The following is a 26498-nucleotide window of genomic DNA, read 5'->3' as shown; positions in this document are numbered from 1 at the left end:
ACCTGTTATAACGTAACCTGTTATAACGTAACCTGTCGTATCATATCGTAACCTTTCGTATAGTAACGTAAACTGTCTGATTGTAACGTAACGTAACATGTCATAACGTAACCTGTCGTAACGTAACCTGTCGTAACGTAACCTGTCGTAACGTAACATGTCATAACGTAACCTGTCGTAACGTAACGTAACCTGATGTAACGTTACGTAACATAACCTGTCGTATTGTAACGTAACCTGTTGTATCGTATCGTAACGTAACCTGTAGTAATGTAACATACCGTATTGCAACGTAATATAATGTAATGTAATGTAATGTAATGTAATGTAATGTAATGTAATGTAATGTAATGTAACGTAACCTGTCGTATCCTAATGTAACCTGTCCTGTCTTAATGTAACCTGTCATGTCTTAAAGTAACCTGTCGTATCTTAACGTAACCTGTCGTATCGTAACGTAACGTAACGTAACCTGTCATATCGTAATGTAACCTGTCGTATCCTGTCATAATGTAACCTGTTGTAATATATTGTATCGTAACGTAACGTAACGTAACGTAACGTAACGTAACGTAACATGTCGTATCGTATCTTAACCTTTCGTATCGTATCGTAACCTTTCGTATCCTGTTGCAACGTAACCTGTTGTAATGTATCGTATCGTATCGTAACGTAACTTAATGTAACCTGTCGTATCGTAGCGTAACCTGTCGTATCCTGTCATAACGTAACCTGTCGTATCCTGTCATAACGTAACATGTCGTAATGTAACGTATCGTATCGTAACGTAACCTGTCGTATCCTGTCGTAACGTATCGTAATGTAACGTAACGTAACGTAACCTGTCGTATCATATCGTAACCTTTCGTAACCTGTCGTGTCGTAACGTAACCTGTCGTAACGTAACCTGTCGTAACGTAACCTGTCGTAACGTATCGTGTCGTAACGTAACCTGTCATAACGTAACCTGTCGTAACGTAACCTGTCGTAACGTAACCTGTCGTAACGTTACCTGTCGTAACATAACCTGTCGTAACATAACCTGTCGTAATGTAACGTAACGTAACGTAACCTAACCTGTTGTAACGTAACGTGACCTATCGTATCGTAACGAAACCTGTCGTATCCTGTCATAACGTAACATGTCGTAGTGTAACATATCGTATCGTAACGTAATGTAACGTAACGTAACCTAACCTGTCGTATCTTAATGTAAACAGTCGTAACGTAACATAATGTAGCGTAATGTAACGTAACGTGACGTAACCTGTCGTATCGTGACGTAACCTGTCATATCGTGACGTAACCTGTCATATCGTCTCATGAGCGGTCGTATCCTGTTGTAAAGTAGCCTGTCGTAACGTAACGTAACGTGACCTAACATAACATAACGTAACCTAACGTAACCTAACGTAACCTAACGTAACCTAACGTAACCTAACGTAACCTAACGTAACCTAACGTAACCTAACGTAACCTGCCGTACCTTAATGTAACCTGTCGTACCTTAATGTAACCTGTCGTACCTTAATGTAACCTGTCATATCTTAATGTAACCAGTCGTAACGTAACTTGTCGTATCTTAATGTAACCTGTCGTATCTTAATGTAACCTGTCGTATCTTAATGTAACCTGTCGTATCTTAATGTAACCTGTCGTATCTTAATGTAACCTGTCGTATCTTAACGAAACCTGTCATATCCTGTCATAACGTAACTTGTCGTAATATAACGTATCGTATCGTATCGTATCGTATCCTGTCGTATCTTAACGTAACCTGTCGTATCTTAACGTAACTTGTCGTATCTTAACGTAACTTGTCGTATCTTAACGTAACCTGTCGTATCCTAATGTAACCTGTCGTATCTTAATGTAACCTGTCGTATCTTAATGTAACCTGTTGTATCTTAATGTAAACAGTCGTATCTTAATGTAAGCAGTCGTAACTTAACCTGTCGTATTATAACGTAACCTGTCGTATCGTAACGTAACGTAACGTAACCTGTCGTATCGTAATGTAACCTGCCATATCCTGTCGTAACGTAACCTGTTGTAATGTATTGTATCGTATCATAACGTAACGTAACCTGTCTTATCGTAACGTAACCTGTCGTATCATAACGTAACGTAAAGTAACCTGTCGTATCGTAGCATAACCTGTCGTATCCTGTCGTAACGTATCCTGTCATAACGTAACCTGTCATAATGTAACGTATCGTATCGTATCGTATCGTAACGTAACCTGTTGTAACCTGTCGTATTCTGTCGTATCCTGTCGTATCCTGTCGTATCCTGTCATAACGTAACCTGTTGTAATGTGACATATCGTATCGTAACGTAATGTAACATCACGTAACCTGTCGTATCTTAATGTAAACAGTCGTAACGTAACGTAATGTAATGTAACGTAATGTAACGTAACGTAACGTAACGTAACGTGACGTAACGTGACGTAACCTGTCATATCTTAATGTAACCTGTCGTAATGTAACCTGTCGTAACGTTACCTGTCGTGACGTAACGTAACCTAACGTATCGTATCGTATCGTAACGTAACATGTCGTATCCTGTCGTAACGTAACCTGTCGTAACGTAACCTGTCGTAATGTAACATATCGTATCGTAACGTAATGTAACGTAACGTAACCTGTCGTATCTTAATGTAAACAGTCGTAACGTAACGTAATGTAACGTAACGTGACGTAACCTGTTATAACGTGACGTAACCTCTTATAACGTGACATAACCTGTCATAACGTGACGTATCCTGTCGTATCATGACGTAACCTGTTGTAACCTGTCGTATCGTGACGTAACCTGTCGTATCATCTCATGAGCCATCGTATCCTGTTGTAAAGTGGCCTGTCGTAACGTAACGTAACGTAACGTAACGTGACCTAACGTAGCCTAACGTAGCCTAACGTAGCCTAACGTAGCCTAACGTAACCTGTCGTACCTTAATGTAACCTGTCCTATCTCAATGTAACCTGTCCTATCTCAATGTAACCTGTCCTATCTCAATGTAACCTGTCCTATCTCAATGTAACCTGTCATATCTTAATGTAACCTGTCCTGTCTTAATGTAACCTGTCATGTCTTAATGTAACCTGTCATGTCTTAATGTAACCAGTCGTATCTTAAAGTAACCTGTCGTATCTTAACGTAACCTGTCGTAACGTAACCTGTCGTATCTTATCGTATCTTAACGTATCCTGTCTTATATTAACGTAACCTGTCGTAATGTAACATATCGTATCGTAACGTAATGTGACGTAACGTAATGTAACGTAACGTAATGTAACGTAACGTGACCTGTCGTATCTTAATGTAAACAGTCCTAACATAACGTAACGTAACCTATCGTATCATAAGCTGTTGTATCTTGTTGTAAAGTGACCTGTCATAACGTCATGTAACGTAACGTAACGTAATGTAACCTGTCGTATCTTAATGTAACCTGTCGTATCTTAATGTAACCTGTCGTATCTTAATGTAACCTGTCGTATCTTAATGTAACCTGTCGTATCTTAACGTATCCTGTCTTATATTAACGTATCCTGTCTTATATTAACGTAACCTGTCATAATGTAACATATCGTATCGTAACGTAATGTAACGTAACGTAATGTAACGTAACGTAACCTATCGTATCATAAGCTGTTGTATCTTGTTGTAAAGTGACCTGTCATAACGTCATGTAACGTAACGTCATGTAACGTAACGTCATGTAACGTAACGTCATGTAACGTAACGTCATGTAACGTAACATAACGTAACCTGTCGTAACGTAACGTAACGTAACCTGATGTAACGTTACGTAACATAACCTGTTGTATCGTATCGTAACGTAACCTGTCGTAATGTAATGTACCGTATTGCAACGTAATATAATGTAATGTAATGTAATGTAACCTGTCGCGTCTTAATGTAACCTGTCGTATCCTAATGTAACCTGTCGTATCTTAACGTAACCTGTATTATCGTAACGCAACCTGTCGTATCTTAATGTAATCTTTCGTAACGTAACCTGTCGTGTCATAACGTAACCTGTCGTGTCATAAGGTAACCTGTCGTGTCATAACGTAACCTGTCGTGTCTTAATGTAACCAGTCGTGTCTTAATGTAACCAGTCGTGTCTTAATATAACCTGTCTCAACGTAACCTGTCGTAACGTAACCTGCCTCGTAGCGTAACGTAACCTGCCTCGTAGCGTAACGTAACCTGTCGTAACGTAACCTGTCGTAACGTAACCTGTCGTAACGTAACCTGTCGTAACGTAACCTGTCGTAACGTAACCTGTCGTAACGTAACCTGTCGTAACGTAACCTGTCGTAACGTAACCTGTTGTAACGTAACCTGTCTTAACGTAACCTGTCGTAACGTAACCTGTCATAACGTAACCTGTCGTAACGTAACGTAACCTGATGTAACGTTACGTAACATAACCTGTCGTATTGTAACGTAACCTGTTGTATCGTATCGTAACGTAACCTGTCATAACGTAACCTGTCGTAACGTAACGTAACCTGATGTAACGTTACGTAACATAACCTGTCGTATTGTAACGTAACCTGTTGTATCGTATCGTAACGTAACCTGTCGTAATGTAACATACCGTATTGCAACGTAATATAATGTAATGTAATGTAATGTAACCTGTCGTATCCTAATGTAACCTGTCCTGTCTTAATGTAACCTGTCATGTCTTAAAGTAACCTGTCGTATCTTAACGTAACCTGTCGTATCTTAACGTAACCTGTCGTATCTTAACGTAACCTGTCGTATCTTAACGTAACCTGTCGTATCTTAACGTAACCTGTCGTATCTTAACGTAACCTGTCGTATCTTAACGTAACCTGTCGTATCTTAACGTAACCTGTCGTATCTTAACGTAACCTGTCGTATCTTAACGTATCCTGTCAGATACGACATTACGACAGGTTACGTTAAGATACGACAGGTTACGTTAAGATACGACAGGTTACGTAACGTAAAGTAACCTGTCGTATCGTAGCATAACCTGTCGTATCCTGTCGTAACGTATCCTGTCGTAACGTAACCTGTCGTAATGTAACGTATCGTATCGTATCGTATCGTATCGTAACGTAACCTGTTGTAACCTGTCGTATCCTGTCATAACGTAACCTGTTGTAATGTGACATATCGTATCGTAACGTAATGTAACATCACGTAACCTGTCGTGTCTTAATGTGAACAGTCGTAACGTAACGTAATGTAATGTAACGTAATGTAACGTAACGTAACGTAACGTGACGTAACGTGACGTAACCTGTCATATCTTAATGTAACCTGTCGTAACGTAACATGTCGTAACGTTACCTGTCGTAACGTAACGTAACCTAACGTATCGTATCGTATCGTATCGTATCGTATCGTATCGTATCGTATCGTATCGTATCGTATCGTAACGTAACATGTCGTATCCTGTCGTAACGTAACCTGTCGTAACGTAACCTGTCGTAATGTAACATATCGTATCGTAACGTAATGTAACGTAATGTAACGTAACGTAACCTGTCGTATCTTAATGTAAACAGTCGTATCGTAACGTAACGTAATGTAACGTAACGTGACGTAACCTGTTATAACGTGACGTAACCTGTTATAACGTGACGTATCCTGTGATAACGTGACGTATCCTGTCGTATCATGACGTAACCTGTCGTAACCTGTCGTATCGTGACGTAACCTGTCGTATCGTCTCATGAGCCATCGTATCCTGTTGTAAAGTAGCCTGTCGTAACGTCACGTAACGTGACCTAACGTAACCTAACGTAGCCTAACGTAGCCTGTCGTACCTTAATGTAACCTGTCTTATCTCAATGTAACCTGTCCTATCTCAATGTAACCAGTCCTATCTCAATGTAACCTGTCCTATCTCAATGTAACCTGTCGTATCTTAATGTAAACAGTCCTATATTAATGTAACCTGTCGTATCTTAATGTAACCTGTCCTGTCTTAATGTAACCTGTCGTATCTTAATGTAACCTGTCGTATCTTAATGTAACCTGTCGTATCTTAATGTAACCTGTCGTATCTTAATGAAAACAGTCGTACCTTAATGTAAACAGCCGTAACGTAACCTGTCGTATCGTATCGTAACGTAACCTGTCGTATCGTAACGTAACCTGTCGTATCGTATCGTAACGGAACCTGCCGTATCCTGTCGTAACGGAACCTGTCGTAATGTATCGTAACGTAACGTAACGTAACGTAACGTAACGTAACCTGTCGTATCGTATCGTAACCTTTCGTAACGTAACATGTCGTAACGTAACCTGTTATAACGTAACCTGTCGTATCATATCGTAACCTTTCGTATAGTAACGTAAACTGTCTGATTGTAACGTAACGTAACCTGTCGTAACGTAACCTGTCGTAACGTAACCTGTCGTAACGTAACATGTCATAACGTAACCTGTCGTATCGTAACGTAACGTAACCTGATGTAACGTTACGTAACATAACCTGTCGTATTGTAACGTAACCTGTTGTATCGTATCGTAACGTAACCTGTCGTAATGTAACATACCGTATTGCAACGTAATATAATGTAATGTAATGTAATGTAATGTAATGTAATGTAATGTAATGTAATGTAACGTAACGTAACCTGTCGTATCCTAATGTAACCTGTCCTGTCTTAATGTAACCTGTCATGTCTTAAAGTAACCTGTCGTATCTTAACGTAACCTGTCGTATCGTAACGTAACGTAACGTAACGTAACGTAACCTGTCATATCGTAATGTAACCTGTCGTATCCTGTCGTATCCTGTCGTAATGTAACCTGTTGTAATATATTGTATCGTAACGTAACGTAACGTAACGTAACGTAACATGTCGTATCGTATCTTAACCTTTCGTATCGTATCGTAACCTTTCGTATCCTGTTGCAACGTAACCTGTCGTAATGTATCGTATCGTATCGTAACGTATCGTAACGTAACTTAATGTAACCTGTCGTATTGTAGCGTAACCTGTCGTATCCTGTCATAACGTAACCTGTCGTATCCTGTCATAACGTAACATGTCGTAATGTAACGTATCGTATCGTAACGTAACCTGTCGTATCCTGTCGTAACGTATCGTAATGTAACGTAACGTAACGTAACCTGTCGTATCATATCGTAACCTTTCGTAACCTGTCGTGTCGTAACGTAACCTGTCGTAACGTAACCTGTCGTAACGTAACCTGTCATAACGTAACCTGTCGTGACGTATCGTGTCGTAACGTAACCTGTCGTAACGTAACCTGTCGTAACGTAACCTGTCGTAACGTAACCTGTCGTAACGTTACCTGTCGTAACATAACCTGTCGTAACATAACCTGTCGTAATGTAACGTAACGTAACGTAACGTAACGTAACGTAACGTAACCTAACCTGTTGTAACGTAACGTGACCTATCGTATCGTAACGAAACCTGTCGTATCCTGTCATAACGTAACATGTCGTAGTGTAACATGTCGTAGTGTAACATATCGTATCGTAACGTAATGTAACGTAACGGAACCTAACCTGTCGTATCTTAATGTAAACAGTCGTAACGTAACATAATGTAGCGTAATGTAACGTAACGTGACGTAACCTGTCGTATCGTGACGTAACCTGTCATATCGTGACGTAACCTGTCATATCGTCTCATGAGCGGTCGTATCCTGTTGTAAAGTAGCCTGTCGTAACGTAACGTAACGTGACCTAACATAACATAACGTAACCTAACGTAACCTAACGTAACCTAACGTAACCTAACGTAACCTAACGTAACCTGCCGTACCTTAATGTAACCTGTCGTACCTTAATGTAACCTGTCGTACCTTAATGTAACCTGTCGTACCTTAATGTAACCTGTCATATCTTAATGTAACCAGTCGTAACGTAACTTGTCGTATCTTAATGTAACCTGTCGTATCTTAATGTAACCTGTCGTATCTTAATGTAACCTGTCGTATCTTAGTGTAACCTGTCGTATCTTAATGTAACCTGTCGTATCTTAACGAAACCTGTCGTGTCCTGTCATAACGTAACTTGTCGTAATATAACGTATCGTATCGTATCCTGTCGTATCTTAACGTAACCTGTCGTATCTTAACGTAACTTGTCGTATCTTAACGTAACTTGTCGTATCTTAACGTAACCTGTCGTATCCTAATGTAACCTGTCGTATCTTAATGTAACCTGTCGTATCTTAATGTAACCTGTTGTATCTTAATGTAAACAGTCGTATCTTAATGTAAGCAGTCGTAACTTAACCTGTCGTATTATAACGTAACCTGTCGTATCGTAACGTAACGTAACGTAACGTAACCTGTCGTATCGTAATGTAACCTGCCATATCCTGTCGTAACGTAACCTGTTGTAATGTATTGTATCGTATCATAACGTAACGTAACCTGTCTTATCGTAACGTAACCTGTCGTATCATAACGTAACGTAAAGTAACCTGTCGTATCGTAGCATAACCTGTCGTATCCTGTCGTAACGTATCCTGTTATAACGTAACCTGTCGTAATGTAACGTATCGTATCGTATCGTATCGTAACGTAACCTGTTGTAACCTGTCGTATCCTGTCATAACGTAACCTGTTGTAATGTGACATATCGTATCGTAACGTAATGTAACATCACGTAACCTGTCGTATCTTAATGTAAACAGTCGTAACGTAACGTAACGTAATGTAATGTAACGTAATGTAACGTAACGTAACGTAACGTAACGTGACGTAACGTGACGTAACCTGTCATATCTTAATGTAACCTGTCGTAATGTAACCTGTCGTAACGTAACATGTCGTAACGTTACCTGTCGTGACGTAACATAACCTAACGTATCGTATCGTATCGTAACGTAACATGTCGTAACCTGTCGTAACGTAACCTGTCGTAATGTAACATATCGTATCGTAACGTAATGTAACGTAACGTAACCTGTCGTATCTTAATGTAAACAGTCGTAACGTAACGTAATGTAACGTAACGTGACGTAACCTGTTATAACGTGACGTAACCTCTTATAACGTGACATAACCTGTCATAACGTGACGTATCCTGTCGTATCATGACGTAACCTGTTGTAACCTGTCGTATCGTGACGTAACCTGTCGTATCATCTCATGAGCCATCGTATCCTGTTGTAAAGTGGCCTGTCGTAACGTAACGTAACGTAACGTAACGTAACGTAACGTGACCTAACGTAACCTAACGTAGCCTAACGTAACGTGACCTAACGTAACCTAACGTAACCTAACGTAGCCTAACGTAGCCTAACGTAACCTGTCGTACCTTAATGTAACCTGTCCTATCTCAATGTAACCTGTCCTATCTCAATGTAACCTGTCCTATCTCAATGTAACCAGTCGTATCTTAACGTAACCTGTCGTATCTTAACGTAACCTGTCGTATCTTAATGTAAACAGTCGTATCTTAATGTAAACAGTCGTATCTTAATGTAAGCAGTCGTAACTTAACCTGTCGTATCTTATCGTATCTTATCGTATCTTAACGTATCCTGTCTTATATTAACGTAACCTGTCGTAATGTAACATATCGTATCGTAACGTAATGTGACGTAACGTAATGTAACGTAACGTAATGTAACGTAACGTGATGTAACGTAACGTGACCTGTCGTATCTTAATGTAAACAGTCCTGACGTAACGTAACGTAACCTATCGTATCATAAGCTGTTGTATCTTGTTGTAAAGTGACCTGTCATAACGTCATGTAACGTAACGTAACGTAATGTAACGTAATGTAACCTGTCGTATCTTAATGTAACCTGTCGTATCTTAATGAAAACAGTCGTACCTTAATGTAAACAGCCGTAACGTAGCCTGTCGTATCGTATCATAACGTAACCTGTCGTATCGTATCGTAACGGAACCTGTCGTATCGTAACGGAACCTGTCGTATCCTGTCGTAACATAACCTGTCGTAATGTAACATATCGTATCATAACGTTGTGTAACGTAACCTGTCGTATCTTAATGTAAACAGTCATAACGTAATGCAACGTAACGTAACCTGTCGTAACATGTCGTAACGTAACCTGTCGTAACGTAACATGTCGTAACGTAACCTATCGTAATGAAACCTGTCGTATCCTGTCGTAACGTAACCTGTTGTAATGTAACATATCGTATCATAACGTAATGTAACGTAACGTAACCTGTCGTATCTTAATGTAAAGAGTCGCAACGTAACGTTACATAACGTAACGTGATGTAACATAACTTGATGTAACCTGTCGTAACGTGACGTAACCTGTCGTAACGTGACGTAACCTGTCGTAACGTGACGTAACCTGTCGTAACGTGACGTAAGCCATCGTAAAGTAACCTGACGTAACGTAACGTAACGTAACGTAACGTAACGTAACGTGACGTAACGTAATGTAACGTAACGTAACGTAACGTAACGTAACGTAACGTAACCTGTCGTACCTTAATGTAACCTGTCGTGTCTTAATGTAAACAGTCATATCTTAATGTGAGCAGTCGTAACGTAACCTGTCGTATCGTAACGTAACCTGTGTTATCGTATCGTAACGTAACCTGTCGTATCGTATCGTAACCTTTCGTAACGTAACATGTCGTAACGTAACATGTCGTAACGTAACATGTCGTAACGTAACATGTCGTAACGTAACATGTCGTAACGTAACCTGTCGTAACGTAACCTGTCGTATCATATCGTAACCTTTCGTATAGTAACGTAAACTGTCGTATTGTAACATAACGTAACATGTCATAACGTAACATGTCATAACGTAACCTGTCGTAACGTAACGTAACGTAACCTGATGTAACGTTACGTAACATAACCTGTTGTATCGTATCGTAACGTAACCTGTCGTAATGTAATGTACCGTATTGCAACGTACCGTATTGCAACGTAATATAATGTAATGTAATGTAATGTAACCTGTCGCGTCTTAATGTAACCTGTCGTATCCTAATGTAACCTGTCGTATCTTAACGTAACCTGTATTATCGTAACGCAACCTGTCGTATCTTAATGTGATCTTTCGTAACGTAACCTGTCGTGTCATAACGTAACCTGTCGTGTCATAACGTAACCTGTCGTGTCATAACGTAACCTGTCGTGTCTTAATGTAACCAGTCGTGTCTTAATATAACCTGTCTCAACGTAACCTGTCGTAACGTAACCTGCCTCGTAGCGTAACGTAACCTGCCTCGTAGCGTAACGTAACCTGTCGTAACGTAACCTGTCGTAACGTAACCTGTCGTAACGTAACCTGTCGTAACGTAACCTGTCGTAACGTAACCTGTCGTAACGTAACCTGTCGTAACGTAACCTGTCTTAACGTAACCTGTCGTAACGTAACCTGTCGTAACGTAACGTAACCTGTCGTAACGTAACGTAACGTAACCTGATGTAACGTTACGTAACATAACCTGTCGTATTGTAACGTAACCTGTTGTATCGTATCGTAACGTAACCTGTTGTAATGTAACATACCGTATTGCAACGTAATATAATGTAATGTAATGTAATGTAACCTGTCGTATCCTAATGTAACCTGTCCTGTCTTAATGTAACCTGTCATGTCTTAAAGTAACCTGTCGTATCTTAACGTAACCTGTCGTATCTTAACGTAACCTGTCGTATCTTAACGTATCCTGTCTTATATTAAAGTAACCTGTCATAATGTAACATATCGTATCGTAACGTAATGTAATGTAATGTAACGTGACCTGTTGTATCTTAATGTAAACAGTCGTAACGTAACGTAACCTATCGTATCATAAGCTGTTGTATCTTGTTGTAAAGTGACCTGTCATAACGTCATGTAACGTAACATAACGTAATGTAACCTGTCGTATCTTAATGTAACCTGTCGTATCTTAATGAAAACAGTCGTACCTTAATGTAAACAGCCGTAACGTAACCTGTCGTATCGTATCATAACGTAACCTGTCGTATCGTATCGTAACGGAACCTGTTGTATCGTAACGGAACCTGTCGTATCCTGTCGTAACATAACCTGTCGTAATGTAACATATCGTATCATAACGTTGTGTAACGTAACCTGTCGTATCTTAATGTAAACAGTCATAACGTAATGCAACGTAACGTAACCTGTCGTAACATGTCGTAACGTAACCTGTCGTAACGTAACATGTCATAACGTAACCTATCGTAATGAAACCTGTCGTATCCTGTCGTAACGTAACCTGTTGTAATGTAACATATCGTATCATAACGTAATGTAACGTAACGTAACCTGTCGTATCTTAATGTAAAGAGTCGCAACGTAACGTTACGTAACGTAACGTAACGTAACGTAACATAACTTGATGTAACCTGTCGTAACGTGACGTAACCTGTCGTAACGTGACGTAACCTGTCGTAACGTGACGTAACCTGTCGTAACGTGACGTAAGCCGTCGTAAAGTAACCTGACGTAACGTAACGTAACGTAACCTGTCGTATCATATCGTGACCTTTCGTAACCTGTCGTGTCGTAACGTAACCTGTCGTAACGTAACCTGTCGTAACGTAACCCGTCGTAACGTATCGTGTCGTAACGTAACCTGTCATAACGTAACCTGTCGTAACGTAACCTGTCGTAACGTAACCTGTCGTAACGTTACCTGTCGTAACATAACCTGTCGTAACATAACCTGTCGTAATGTAACGTAACGTAACGTAACCTGTCGTATCGTGACGTAACCTGTCATATCGTGACGTAACCTGTCATATCGTCTCATGAGCGGTCGTATCCTGTTGTAAAGTAGCCTGTCGTAACGTAACGTAACGTGACCTAACATAACATAACGTAACCTAACGTAACCTAACGTAACCTAACGTAACCTAACGTAACCTAACGTAACCTAACGTAACCTAACGTAACCTAACGTAACCTGCCGTACCTTAATGTAACCTGTCGTACCTTAATGTAACCTGTCGTACCTTAATGTAACCTGTCATATCTTAATGTAACCAGTCGTAACGTAACTTGTCGTATCTTAATGTAACCTGTCGTATCTTAATGTAACCTGTCGTATCTTAATGTAACCTGTCGTATCTTAATGTAACCTGTCGTATCTTAACGAAACCTGTCGTATCCTGTCATAACGTAACTTGTCGTAATATAACGTATCGTATCGTATCGTATCCTGTCGTATCTTAACGTATCCTGTCGTATCTTAACGTAACTTGTTGTATCTTAACGTAACTTGTCGTATCCTAATGTAACCTGTCGTATCTTAATGTAACCTGTTGTATCTTAATGTAAACAGTCGTATCTTAATGTAAGCAGTCGTAACTTAACCTGTCGTATTATAACGTAACCTGTCGTATCGTAACGTAACGTAACCTGTCGTATCGTAATGTAACCTGCCATATCCTGTCGTAACGTAACCTGTTGTAATGTATTGTATCGTATCATAACGTAACGTAACCTGTCTTATCGTAACGTAACGTAACGTAACCTTACGTATCATAACGTAACCTTACGTATCATAACGTAACGTAAAGTAACCTGTCGTATCGTAGCATAACCTGTCGTATCCTGTCGTAACGTATCCTGTCATAACGTAACCTGTCGTAATGTAACGTATCGTATCGTATCGTATCGTATCGTAACGTAACCTGTTGTAACCTGTCGTATCCTGTCATAACGTAACCTGTTGTAATGTGACATATCGTATCGTAACGTAATGTAACATCACGTAACCTGTCGTATCTTAATGTAAACAGTCGTAACGTAACGTAACGTAATGTAATGTAACGTAATGTAACGTAACGTAACGTAACGTGACGTAACGTTACGTAACCTGTCATATCTTAATGTAACCTGCCGTAATGTAACCTGTCGTAACGTAACATGTCGTAACGTTACCTGTCGTGACGTAACGTAACCTAACGTATCGTATCGTATCGTATCGTAACGTAACATGTCGTATCCTGTCGTAACGTAACCTGTCGTAACGTAACCTGTCGTAATGTAACATATCGTATCGTAACGTAATGTAACGTAACGTAACCTGTCGTATCTTAATGTAAACAGTCGTAACGTAACGTAATGTAACGTAATGTAACGTAATGTGACGTAACCTGTTATAACGTGACGTAACCTGTTATAACGTGACATATCCTGTCGTATCATGACGTAACCTGTCGTAACCTGTCGTATCGTGACGTAACCTGTCGTATCATCTCATGAGCCATCGTATCCTGTTATAAAGTGGCCTGTCGTAACGTAACGTAACGTAACGTAACGTGACCTAACGTAACCTAACGTAACCTAACGTAGCCTAACGTAACCTGTCGTACCTTAATGTAACCTGTCCTATCTCAATGTAACCTGTCCTATCTCAATGTAACCTGTCCTATCTCAATGTAACCTGTCCTATCTCAATGTAACCTGTCCTATCTCAATGTAACCTGTCCTATCTCAATGTAACCTGTCCTATCTCAATGTAACCTGTCCTATCTCAATGTAACCTGTCCTATCTCAATGTAACCTGTCCTATCTCAATGTAACCTGTCCTATCTCAATGTAACCTGTCCTATCTCAATGTAACCTGTCGTATCTTAATGTAAACAGTCCTATATTAATGTAACCTGTCGTATCTTAATGTAACCTGTCCTGTCTTAATGTAACCTGTCATGTCTTAATGTAACCAGTCGTATCTTAAAGTAACCTGTCGTATCTTAACGTAACCTGTCGTATCTTAACGTAACCTGTCGTATCTTAACGTAACCTGTCGTAACATAACCTGTCGTAACATAACCTGTCGTATCTTAACGTAACCTGTCGTAACATAACCTGTCGTAACGTAACCTGTCGTATCTTAACGTATCCTGTCTTATATTAACGTAACCTGTCGTAATGTAACATATCGTATCGTAACGTAATGTAATGTAACGTAACGTAATGTAACGTAACGTAATGTAACGTAACGTAATGTAACGTAACGTGACCTGTCGTATCTTAATGTAAACAGTCCTAACATAACGTAACGTAACGTAACCTATCGTATCATAAGCTGTTGTATCTTGTTGTAAAGTGACCTGTCATAACGTCATGTAACGTAACGTAACGTGATGTAACCTGTCGTATCTTAATGTAACCTGTCGTATCTTAATGTAACCTGTCGTATCTTAATGTAACCTGTCGTATCTTAATGTAACCTGTCGTATCTTAATGAAAACAGTCGTACCTTAATGTAAACAGCCGTAACGTAACCTGTCGTATCGTATCGTAACGTAACCTGTCGTATCGTAACGTAACCTGTCGTATCGTATCGTATCGTAACGGAACCTGTCGTATCGTAACGGAACCTGCCGTATCCTGTCGTAACGGAACCTGTAGTAATGTATCGTAACGTATCGTAACGTAACGTAACGTAACGTAACGTAACCTGTCGTATCGTATCGTAACCTTTCGTAACGTAACATGTCGTAACATAACCTGTTATAACGTAACCTGTCGTATCATATCGTAACCTTTCGTATAGTAACGTAAACTGTCTGATTGTAACGTAACGTAACATAACATGTCATAACGTAACCTGTCGTAACGTAACCTGTCGTAACGTAACCTGTCGTAACGTAACATGTCATAACGTAACCTGTCGTAACGTAACGTAACCTGATGTAACGTTACGTAACATAACCTGTCGTATTGTAACGTAACCTGTTGTATCGTATCGTAACGTAACCTGTCGTAATGTAACATACCGTATTGCAACGTAATATAATGTAATGTAATGTAATGTAATGTAATGTAATGTAATGTAACGTAACCTGTCGTATCCTAATGTAACCTGTCCTGTCTTAATGTAACCTGTCATGTCTTAAAGTAACCTGTCGTATCTTAACGTAACCTGTCGTATCGTAACGTAACGTAACGTAACCTGTCATATCGTAATGTAACCTGTCGTATCCTGTCGTAATGTAACCTGTTGTAATATATTGTATCGTAACGTAACGTAACGTAACGTAACGTAACATGTCGTATCGTATCGTATCTTAACCTTTCGTATCGTATCGTAACCTTTCGTATCCTGTTGCAACGTAACCTGTCGTAATGTATCGTATCGTATCGTAACGTAACTTAATGTAACCTGTCGTATCGTAGCGTAACCTGTCGTATCCTGTCATAACGTAACCTGTCGTATCCTGTCATAACGTAACATGTCGTAATGTAACGTAACATGTCGTAATGTAACGTATCGTATCGTAACGTAACCTGTCGTATCCTGTCGTAACGTATCGTAATGTAACGTAACGTAACGTAACCTGTCGTATCATATCGTAACCTTTCGTAACCTGTCGTGTCGTAACGTAACCTGTCGTAACGTAACCTGTCGTAACGTAACCTGTCGTAACGTATCGTGTCGTAACGTAACCTGTCGTAACGTAACCTGTCGTAACGTAACCTGTCGTAACGTAACCTGTCGTAACGTAACCTGTCGTAACGTTACCTGTCGTAACATAACCTGTCGTAACGTAACCTGTCGTAATGTAACGTAACGTAACGTAACGTAACCTAACGTAACCTAACCTGTTGTAACGTAACGTGACCTATCGTATCGTAACGAAACCTGTCGTATCCTGTCATAACGTAACATGTCGTAGTGTAACATATCGTATCGTAACGTAATGTAACGTAACGTAACCTAACCTGTTGTATCTTAATGTAAACAGTCGTAACGTAACATAATGTAGCGTAATGTAACGTAACGTGACGTAACCTGTCGTATCGTGACGTAACCTGTCATATCGTGACGTAACCTGTCATATCGTCTCATGAGCGGTCGTATCCTGTTGTAAAGTAGCCTGTCGTAACGTAACGTAACGTGACCTAACATAACATAACGTAACCTAACGTAACCTAACGTAACCTAACGTAACCTAACGTAACCTGCCGTACCTTAATGTAACCTGCCGTACCTTAATGTAACCTGTCGTACCTTAATGTAACCTGTCATATCTTAATGTAACCAGTCGTAACGTAACTTGTCGTATCTTAATGTAACCTGTCGTATCTTAATGTAACCTGTCGTATCTTAATGTAACCTGTCGTATCTTAATGTAACCTGCCGTACCTTAATGTAACCTGCCGTACCTTAATGTAACCTGTCGTACCTTAATGTAACCTGTCATATCTTAATGTAACCAGTCGTAACGTAACTTGTCGTATCTTAATGTAACCTGTCGTATCTTAATGTAACCTGTCGTATCTTAATGTAACCTGTCGTATCTTAATGTAACCTGTCGTATCTTAATGTAACCTGTCGTATCTTAATGTAACCTGTCGTATCTTAACGAAACCTGTCGTATCCTGTCATAACGTAACTTGTCGTAATATAACGTATCGTATCGTATCGTATCCTGTCGTATCTTAACGTAACCTGTCGTATCTTAACGTAACTTGTCGTATCTTAACGTAACTTGTCGTATCTTAACGTAACCTGTCGTATCCTAATGTAACCTGTCGTATCTTAATGTAACCTGTCGTATCTTAATGTAACCTGTTGTATCTTAATGTAAACAGTCGTATCTTAATGTAAGCAGTCGTAACTTAACCTGTCGTATTATAACGTAACCTGTCGTATCGTAACGTAACGTAACGTAACCTGTCGTATCGTAATGTAACCTGCCATATCCTGTCGTAACGTAACCTGTTGTAATGTATTGTATCGTATCATAACGTAACGTAACCTGTCTTATCGTAACGTAACCTGTCGTATCATAACGTAACGTAAAGTAACCTGTCGTATCGTAGCATAACCTGTCGTATCCTGTCGTAACGTATCCTGTCATAACGTAACCTGTCATAATGTAACGTATCGTATCGTATCGTATCGTAACGTAACCTGTTGTAACCTGTCGTATCCTGTCGTATCCTGTCGTATCCTGTCGTATCCTGTCATAACATAACCTGTTGTAATGTGACATATCGTATCGTAACGTAATGTAACATCACGTAACCTGTCGTATCTTAATGTAAACAGTCGTAACGTAACGTAGTGTAATGTAACGTAATGTAACGTAATGTAACATAACGTAACCTGTCGTATCTTAACGTAACCTGTCGTATCTTAACGTAACCTGTCGTATCTTAACGTAACCTGTCGTATCTTAATGTAACCTGTCGTATCTTATCGTATCTTAACGTATCCTGTCTTATATTAACGTAACCTGTCGTAATGTAACATATCGTATCGTAACGTAATGTAATGTAACGTAACGTAATGTAACGTAACGTAATGTAACGTAACGTAATGTAACGTAACGTAACCTATCGTATCATAAGCTGTTGTATCTTGTTGTAAAGTGACCTGTCATAACGTCATGTAACGTAACGTAACGTAACGTAACGTGATGTAACCTGTCGTATCTTAATGTGACCTGTCGTATCTTAATGAAAACAGTCGTACCTTAATGTAAACAGCCGTAACGTAACCTGTTGTATCGTATCATAACGTAACCTGTCGTATCGTAACGGAACCTGTCGTATCGTATCGTATCGTAACGTAACCTGTCGTATCGTATCGTAACGGAACCTGTCGTATCGTAACGGAACCTGCCGTATCCTGTCGTAACGGAAACTGTCGTAATGTATCGTAACGTAACGTAACGTAACGTAACGTAACGTAACCTGTCGTATCGTATCGTAACCTTTCGTAACGTAACATGTCGTAACGTAACCTGTCGTATCATATCGTAACCTTTCGTATAGTAACGTAAACTGTCGTATTGTAACGTAACGTAACCTGTTGTAACGTAACATGTCGTAACGTAACCTGTCGTAACGTAACCTGTCGTAACGTAACCTGTCGTAACGTAACCTGTCGTAACGTAACCTGTCGTAACGTAACCTGTCGTAACGTAACCTGTCGTAACGTAACCTGTCGTAACGTAACCTGTCGTAACGTAACCTGTCTTAACGTAACCTGTCGTAACGTAACCTGTCGTAACGTAACCTGTCGTAACGTAACGTAACCTGATGTAACGTTACGTAACATAACCTGTCGTATTGTAACGTAACCTGTTGTATCGTATCGTAACGTAACCTGTCGTAATGTAACATACCGTATTGCAACGTAATATAATGTAATGTAATGTAATGTAACCTGTCGTATCCTAATGTAACCTGTCCTGTCTTAATGTAACCTGTCATGTCTTAAAGTAACCTGTCGTATCTTAATGTAACCTGTCGTATCTTAACGTAACCTGTCGTATCTTAACGTATCCTGTCTTATATTAAAGTAACCTGTCATAATGTAACATATCGTATCGTAACGTAATGTAATGTAATGTAACGTGACCTGTCGTATCTTAATGTAAACAGTCGTAACGTAACGTAACCTGTCGTATCATAAGCTGTTGTATCTTGTTGTAAAGTGACCTGTCATAACGTCATGTAACGTAACATAACGTAATGTAACCTGTCGTATCTTAATGTAACCTGTCGTATCTTAATGAAAACAGTCGTACCTTAATGTAAACAGCCGTAACGTAACCTGTCCTATCGTATCATAACGTAACCTGTCGTATCGTATCGTAACGGAACCTGTTGTATCGTAACGGAACCTGTCGTATCCTGTCGTATCCTGTCGTAACATAACCTGTCGTAATGTAACATATCGTATCATAACGTTGTGTAACGTAACCTGTCGTATCTTAATGTAAACAGTCATAACGTAATGCAACGTAACGTAACCTGTCGTAACATGTCGTAACGTAACCTGTCGTAACGTAACATGTCATAACGTAACCTATCGTAATGAAACCTGTCGTATCCTGTCGTAACGTAACCTGTTGTAATGTAACATATCGTATCATAACGTAATGTAACGTAACGTAACCTGTCGTATCTTAATGTAAAGAGTCGCAACGTAACGTTACGTAACGTAACGTAACGTAATGTAACATAACTTGATGTAACCTGTCGTAACGTGACGTAACCTGTCGTAACGTGACGTAACCTGTCGTAACGTGACGTAAGCCGTCGTAAAGTAACCTGACGTGACGTAACGTAACGTAACGTAACGTAACGTAACGTAACGTAACGTAACGTAACCTGTCGTACCTTAATGTAACCTGTCGTGTCTTAATGTAAACAGTCATATCTTAATGTGAGCAGTCGTAACGTAACCTGTCGTATCGTAACGTAACCTGTGTTATCGTATCGTAACGTAACCTGTTGTATCGTAACGTAACCTGTCGTATCGTAACGTAACCTACGTAGCCTGTCGTAACCTGTCGTATCCTGTCGTAACGTAACCTGTCGTATCCTGTCGTAACGGAACCTGTCATAATGTTTCGTAACGTAACCTGTCGTATCGTAACCTTTCGTAACGTAACATGTCGTAACGTAACATGTCGTAACGTAACCTGTCGTAACGTAACCTGTCGTATCATATCGTAACCTTTCGTATAGTAACGTAAACTGTCGTATTGTAACATAACGTAACATGTCATAACGTAACCTGTCATAACGTAACCTGTCGTAACGTAACGTGTCATAACGTAACCTGTCATAACGTAACCTGTCATAACGTAACATGTCATAACGTAACCTGTCGTAACGTAACCTGTCGTAACGTAACGTAACGTAACCTGATGTAACGTTACGTAACATAACCTGTTGTATCGTATCGTAACGTAACCTGTCGTAATGTAACGTACCGTATTGCAACGTAATATAATGTAATGTAATGTAACCTGTCGCGTCTTAATGTAACCTGTCGTATCCTAATGTAACCTGTCGTATCTTAACGTAACCTGTATTATCGTAACGCAACCTGTCGTATCTTAATGTAATCTTTCGTAACGTAACCTGTCGTGTCATAACGTAACCTGTCGTGTCATAACGTAACCTGTCGTGTCATAACGTAACCTGTCATGTCTTAATGTAACCAGTCGTGTCTTAATATAACCTGTCTCAACGTAACCTGTCGTAACGTAACCTGTCGTAACGTAACCTGTCGTAACGTAACCTGTCGTAACGTAACCTGTCGTAACGTAACCTGTCGTAACGTAACCTGTCATATCGTAACGTAACCTGTCATATCGTAACGTAACCTGTCGTATCGTAACCTGTCTCGTAGCGTAACCTGTCGTAACGTAACCTGTCGTAACGTAACCTGTCGTAACGTAACATGTCTCGTAGCGTAACGTAACCTGTCGTAACGTAACCTGTCGTAACGTAACCTGTCATAATGTAACGTAACCTGTCGTAATGTAACGTAACCTGTCGTAACGTAACCTGTCCTAGCGTAACGTAATGTATCGTATCATGACCTGTCATAACGTAACGTAACCTGTCGTATCGTAATGTAACCTGTCGCAACATAACGTAACCTGTCATATCGTAACGTAACCTATCCTGTCGTATCGTAACCTATCATAACGTAACGTAACCTGTCATATCGTAACGTAACCTGTCGTATCGTAACCTGTCTCGTAGCGTAACCTGTCGTAACGTAACCTGTCGTAACGTAACCTGTCGTAACGTAACATGTCTCGTAGCGTAACGTAACCTGTCGTAACGTAACCTGTCGTAACATAACCTGTCGTAACGTAACCTGTCGTAATGTAACGTAACCTGTCGTAATGTAACGTAACCTGTCGTAACGTAACCTGTCCTAGCGTAACGTAATGTATCGTATCATGACCTGTCATAACGTAACGTAACCTGTCGTATCGTAATGTAACCTGTCGCAACATAACGTAACCTGTCATATCGCAACGTAACCTATCCTGTCGTATCGTAACCTATCATAACGTAACGTAACCTGTCATATCGTAACCTGTCATATCCTATCGTAACATAACGTAACCCATCCTATCCTAACGTAACGTAACGTAACGTAACCTATCGTAATGTGACGTAACCTAACCTATCCTCTCGTAATGTAACCTATCCTAACGTAATGTGACATAACGTATCCTATCATAACGTAACGTAACATAACGTATCGTATCGTAATGTAACATAACGTAACCTATCCTGTCGTAATGTAACGTAACATAATGTAACCTATCCTATTGTAACGTAACCTATCCTATCGTAACGTAACGTAACCCATCCTATCGTAACGTAATGTTACGTATCGTAACATATCCTATCCTAACGTAACGTATCCTATCCTATCGTAACGTAACGGTGTGTACCCTATCGTAACGCAACGTAAGCTATCCTATCCTATCCTATCCTATCCTATCGTAACGTAACGTATCCTGTCCTAACCTAGGGTAACCTAACCTAACCTAACCCAACCCAGTTCTTTGTACAGCTTTTTGCTGTATTCAGAATTACTATTCATTATCACTTTCCATTTATTATATTGCTGGTCACTACTCTAATCCAATTAAATGGTTTGTATTAATCCAGTGATTGATTATTCATAAATTCTAGGAACAGTATAAGGCCATTTGGCCTATCAAGTCTACTCCGCGATTCAATCATGGCTGATCTCTCCTTCCCTCCCAACCCCATTCTCCTGCCTTTGCTCTATAACCCCTGTACCAATCATGAATCTGTCAATCTCCACCTTAAACATCCTTTCCACATCCTCAATATCTAGGTCTGCTGCTCCTTGGTTGTGTACAAATTGAGTACTGCATTTGTGCAATAGTCGACAAAGAATAGGTTCAGGTTTATTATTGTCACGCAAGTCTTTGGAATGTGGGAGGAAACCGGAGCACCAATAGAAAACGCACACGGTCACAGGGAAAAAGTACAAACTCCATACACACAACACCCGTGGTCAGGATCGAACCAGGGTCTCTGCCGCTGTCAGGCAGCAACTCTGTCGCTGTACCACCCCAAAACTGGGGGAGTTCCCGTGGGGAGTTCTTGTGCTGTACTGTGTTATGTTCTTACTTTTAGGTTCGTTTGATTTAGGGATGCAGCGTGGAAACAGGCCCGTCGGCTCAACGAGTCCACGCTGACCATCAATCAGTCGTTCTATGTGATCCCACTTTTTTATCCACTCCTTGCACACGAGGCAATTTGCAGAATTTTCCAATTAACCCACAAACCTGCACTTCTTTGGTGTGTGGGAAGAAACCGGAGCACCCACATGATCACAGGGAGAACTCACAAACGCCACACACAGACAGCACCTGATGTCAGGATCAAAGCCAGGTCTCTGGTGCTGTGAGGCAGCGGCTCGACCAGCTGTGACTCTGTGCTGTTATAGAAAAAAAGTCATATCTCTGAACAGATGACTCTTGAAATAGAAGAGGTAATTTCTGAGGGGCTTGTGAATGCAGCACTGTTTCACTATTCTGTTCTTTTGAATGTCCCTCTTGTGCTGTGTCCACAGCTCTGCAATTTCTTGCGATGAGCCTGCAGTTTCCTGATGCACTCAGTATCATTCATTTGTCCATTCATCTTGTGCAAGGTTAATTTCAAGCAGTGAGTATGTGGTAACTTGATTTATTCACAAAATGCTGGAGTAACTCAGCAGGTCAGGCAGCATCTCGGGAGAGAAGGAATGGGTGACGTTTCGGGTCGAGACCCTTAAACAGACTTTACATTTAATTTTGCTGTGCCTTTGTGACTGCATCGGTTGCTTTGTGGCTCCTGCAAAACTCTGGGCAATGTCTGCCATCTACTGGATTTTGTTACAACTTGCAGCAGGTGAATAAAACAGCATGTGCTGGCGAAACTCGGCGGGTCAGGCAGCATCTCAAGAGAACTCACTGAGGAGAACATGGATACGTGACGTTTCGGGGTTGGGGCACTTGAAGAAAGGGCCTGACCTGAAACGTCACCTATCCATGTACAGTCTGAAGAAAGGTCCTGACCCTAAACCTCACCTCTCCAAGACAATAGACAATAGACAATAGGTGCAGGAGTAGGCCATTCAGCCCTTCGAGCCAGCACCACCATTCAATGCGATCATGGCTGATCACTCTCAATCAGTACCCCGTTCCTGCCTTCTCCCCATACCCCCTCACTCCACTATCCTTAAGTCCGCAAAACCCACACGCTCACAGGGAGAACGTACAAACTCCGTACAGACAGCACCCGTAGTCGGGATCGAACCCGGGTCTCTGGCGCTTTAGGGCAGCAATTCTACCACTGCATAGTGGTAGATAGGCTGCCATACAGCGCTAGAGACCCCTATTGTGTAAACGAGCATCTGCAGTTCCTTGTTTCTCTATCCCAGAAGGTTTTTCTAAGTGTGCTTGTTTGCTGTGGGTTCTGCCTCTGGTAAGCAGCAACATTTCTGCAGTTTTGAAATGCTGCACATAAATTGCACATAAAATGTGTCCGCACTGCACATGCAAAATGTTTGCAGCATTGATGTTTTGCAACCAACCAATATAAGAGATGGAAAAATGTATCTGCGTGCGCAGACTGAAGAACACTACAGCACAGGAACAGGCCCTCTGGCCCACAATGTCTGTGCTAAACATGATGAGAAGTTAGGGCTGTAGAGCTGTTGTCTTACAGCGCCAGACACCACGGTTTAATCCTGACTCTGGGTGCTGTCTGTACGGAGTTTGTACGTGACCCTGTGGGTTTTTCACGGGAGCTCTGGTTTCCTCCCACACACCGAAGATGAACAGGTTTGTAGGTTAATTGGCTTCTGTAATTTGTAAATTGTCCTTAGTGTGTAGGATAGTGCCGGTGTATGGGATGATCACTGGTTGGCACGGACTCGGTGGGCCAAAGAGCCACGCTGTATCTTTAAAAGTTAAAGTTAAACTAATCTCCTCTGCCTGCACAGGATCCATATCCCTGCATGTCCACATGCCTATCAAAAGCTTCTTAAAACACACTATCATATCTGCTTCCACCAACCTGCCTGGCAGCATGTCCAAGGCACCCACCAGTCTCTACACAAATAATAAAATATGCCCCACAAATCTCCTTTAAAACTTCCTCCTTTAACCTTAAAACTACAGACTCTAGTCTTTGACATTTCTGTCTAGGGATCGGAGGTCACGACCCTTTCCCTAGTGATGCCTCTCATAATTTTATAAACTTCTATCAGGTTTCGCCTCAACTTCGGACACGCCAGATAAAACAGTCCAAGTCAATCTGATTGTCCCTAGTCTGAAGAAGGGTTTCGACCCAAAACGTCACCTATTCCTTTTCTCCAGAGATGTTGCCTAACCCATTGAGTTACTCCAGTGTCTGTCCAATCTCCCCATGTAGCCAATTCTCACTAATCCAGGTAGTACTCTGGTAAACCTCTTCTGCACCATTTCAAAAGTTTCCAGACTCTTCCTGGAATGAGCTGACCAGAATGGCACATAATCCCCCGAAAGTGGCCTCGCCAAAGTCCTATAAAGCTGCCACAAGGAACGGTCTCGACCCGAATCGTCACCTATTCCTTTTCTCCAGAGATGCTGCCTGACCCGCTGAGTTACTCCAGCACATTGTGTCTATCTTTGGTTTAAACCAGCATTTGCAATTCCCCCCTGCACAAAATGACTTCCGGACTCTTGTGTTCAATGCCCTGGTGAATGAATGCCTTCTTTGCCACTCTCTCTTCTTGTGTCACCATTTTCAGGGAGCTATGGACTCTGACCCCACGATCCCTCTTTACATCAGTGCTGTTGAAGGTCTTGCTATCAACTGTATTCCGTCCCTTGTATTCCACCTCCAAAGAGCAACATCTTGCACTTAAGATCGATACAATAAGCTGGAATAACTCAGCGGGTCAGACAGCATCTCTAGAGAAAAGGAATAGGTGGCATTTCAGGGCGAGACCCTTCTTCAGACTGAGAGTCAGGGGAAAGGGAAACGAGTTATAGACGGTGATGTAGAGAGATATAGAACAAATGCATGAAAGATATGCAAAAAGTAACGATAATAAAGGAAACAGACCATTGGCAATTGTGGGCTACGTGAGAACAAGTACAAACAATGAGACTCAAAAATCCAACTTTGAAGCTGGTACGACTTGGGTGGGGGAGGGATGGAGGCAGAGGGGATGCAAGGGTTACTTGAAGTTAGAGAAATCAAGATCTGACCACTGGGTTGTAAGCTGTCCAAGTGAAATATGAGATCTTGTTCGTCCAATTTGTGTTTGGCCACACTCTGACAATGGAAGAGGCCCAGGTCCTCTGGTCTCCCCGGTCGAGTGTCCTTGCCTGGATTAGAGCCACCAACCTGTCCGCCGCTCGGACTGGAAGCGTCTTCTGCCCCGACAGCTCCCAAGAGGGTGTACCTGTTTGCAATAGGCACAGCCACCGGGGTCTCCTGTAGTCCACGTTCACTCCCCATTGAAACAGTCTCCCACCTTTGCTCGACCTGGACCCTTGGCGTGACAGCCTCACAGCAGGTCCTGTCCAGGAAACTCTCCCATTCCCGGATGGCCCTGAGGTTATCCAGCTGCTTTTCCAACACCATCATTCAGGAGCCGCACCTGGACACAGTTCTTGCAGGTGTAGCTCCCAGAAGATCCAGCAGAGTCCCTACCTTCCCACATCCTGCAGGGAACACACTGCACCAACTTGCCTGCCATCA

This window comes from Rhinoraja longicauda, chromosome 5 (genome assembly GCF_053455715.1).
Source record: "Rhinoraja longicauda isolate Sanriku21f chromosome 5, sRhiLon1.1, whole genome shotgun sequence".
NCBI classification, from domain to species: Eukaryota; Metazoa; Chordata; class Chondrichthyes; order Rajiformes; family Arhynchobatidae; genus Rhinoraja; species Rhinoraja longicauda.
Note: the sequence above shows the minus strand (reverse complement) of the source record.